Consider the following 3091-nt stretch of genomic DNA (forward strand, 5'->3'; position numbering starts at 1 on the left):
TTTAATAATCATATATATATATATATATATATATATATATATAATATATATAATAATAGTATATTATATATAACTATATATAATATCTAATATTATAAATATAAATATAATAAACATAACATAAAAATATACTATATATTATATATATTAATAATATATATATATATAATATATATATTATATATATATATTTATATATAAAATTATATATAATAATAATAATAATATATATATATATATATATATATATATATATATATATATATATATATAATAATATACATATACATATAATAATATTAATATTATTATTATATATTATATATAATATATATATATTATATATATATATATATATATATATATTATAAAATATTATTATAAAAAATATTTTAAATATATATAATATAAATATATATATTTTATATATATATATATCTATTTTATACATATAAATTGCTAATTTGTAATTCAGGCAGAGAAACCTTCAAAGTAAATGATTCGTGAATTTGCAGATTCATTAGATCCGCATTGTAGTATAGTAATCAGAAATACACATTAAATGTTTATAGTTTTTCTTGTTGGCCTTTCCTGGGGCCCATGGGGGTTTTCTGAGAAAAGATTATAACCTTGGGCTAGCATTTGATATTTCCATACTTTTTCTGTTGAATCAGCATCTGTGATAAATTTAAAAGTTAATAAGAATTGTGTTAAACAAGGTGAAATGAAATTCTATTTCAGTTTTTGGAGTATTTTCATTGCGGAATTCAACTTTACGAAATCTAAAATAATATGGTTTATGTATAGTTTGAAATGATAATATGAGATTATCAAAAAACGCTTAAAATGAATTTATAATTTTGTTGAATCTATTGAGTTATTTGATTTTTTTTAACCTTAATAAAAAAACATTTATATAGGATGTTTGAAATTTAGCGTGTCCTTGAATAAGTTAGGATTATAAAATTCTTTTCAAATTCATTATAATTAAATGATGGTTAAGTATAAATTAAGAAATCTTTACGGATACAGAATAATGGAAATTTTTACCTTTGATAAATCATAAACTTTAGTGATGACTCAAGTCTTGTGTTGAAAAACACTTTAAAAATCATGATGTAAGTAAGTAATTGTGTTAAGAAAATGCTGAGGATACAGTCTAAGGCTCTGGACTTTACCTGTGGAAATTACAGTCAATTTTGCTCTATACATTTTTCTTGACAAATACCTGGATGACAATGATAGTTTTCATTACGAGAAATACGAAAAATAGAATTCTTCAGACTTAGTTTAAGTAAGGATGATTGTAATCACACACACACACACACACACACACACACACACACACACACACACCACACACACACACACACACACACACACACACACACACACCCCACACACACAACCACGTTGAGGGGTATACGTGTTCTTTTCATATATTCTCGTCAAGACTTATCATCAAAATTTCAACCACAATCCTTTACCAATTTCGTTGACTTTATAAATTACACCTTGTTACGAGCGGTGTACAGCTAAGTGACATCACCCAGCTCAATGACAATTGAAACCGTAAATCCAAGTCCTTCCACGTCCCCCAGTACACGAAACAATATCACACCTGAATACATATTATCGATTAGGACACCGCCATGGTGCATGTAACGGTAATTTTCCCTTACTGTAAATTTGATATGAAAGCAATTTCACGCTTGCACTCCAGCCTATATCAAAAAAGCATGCAACGCTACACATGAACGGAAAAATACAAGAGTGATTGAAAACAATGCACAGATATGGGCTTTGCAAGAAAATGTGTTCGTGCAAGGCAAAAGTGATAATAATTCGAGCGTTAACATGGAGAATATGGTAGCAACAATAGTAATAATGATAAATACAGTTGTAATAGTGGTGATGGTGGGATTAGTATTGCTGTGGCAACTATAATTTTTTTTTTTTATAGCAGTAACAACGTAGCACTTGTAGCAGCAGTACTAGATGAGGCTGGGAACGTTAGTGACAGTAGTCCTCGTAGAAAAATATGTGATGTTGAGATGAGATTGTGAAGATGATAATAATATGATGATGATGAGCTATGATTTTAATATATGAAGATGAAAAAAATAATGACAACGATAAAATGAAGCCATAATGAAAATTTATAATAATAATAATAAAAAATAATATAATGATAATAATATAATAATAATAATAATAATAGCAATGATAATAATAAATGATAACAAAAACGAAATGAAAATAATACAATGATAATAATAGCAATGATATAATAATGATAAAGTAAAAATAATCAAAATATAGAAATTATTAATAATGGTGATAATAATAATAATAATAATAATGATAATATAATTATCATAATAATAAAAAAATAAAAATTTAATAAAACAATAATAACAATAAATAATAAATTAATAATAATGATAATAATAATAATAAATAGAAATTTGAAAAAATAATAATGATGATAATGATAATGATGATGATAATAAATGATAATGATAATGATAATGGTATGGTAAGATGATGGGATGATGAGATGATGAATGATGATGATGATGATGATGAGATGTTTGATGATGATGATGATGATGATGATGATGATGATGATGATAAATGATAACGATAATGATGATAACGATAATAATTTTAATGAAAATGGTAATGATAATAATGAAAATGACAATATTAATAAGTGTAAGGGCGATAATGATAGATGAAGTACTGATTGTCATTCTGATAATAGTAAAGTTATGACCAACATAAGCAAGAGTAGCAAACGATACTATAAACATCAATAACGACTTTAGCAAAAACAATTTTATGACGATAATGAAATTCGACTATTGATAATAATGATAATCATTTCATATTATATATCATATTATAATGATGGTGTTAATATTGTCAATAATGATAATGATGACTGATATGATGTTAAAGATATCGGTGTTAATATTGTTAACAATGATTATGATAAAACTGAATATTATAATGGTAAAGATAATGACTATAACAGTGATACTAACACTGATGATAACAAAGAAAGCTCTCTTGCTAAGTGTGTGTG

The sequence above is a fragment of the Penaeus monodon genome, chromosome 17 (genome assembly GCF_015228065.2).
Source record: "Penaeus monodon isolate SGIC_2016 chromosome 17, NSTDA_Pmon_1, whole genome shotgun sequence".
Classification (NCBI taxonomy): domain Eukaryota; kingdom Metazoa; phylum Arthropoda; class Malacostraca; order Decapoda; family Penaeidae; genus Penaeus; species Penaeus monodon.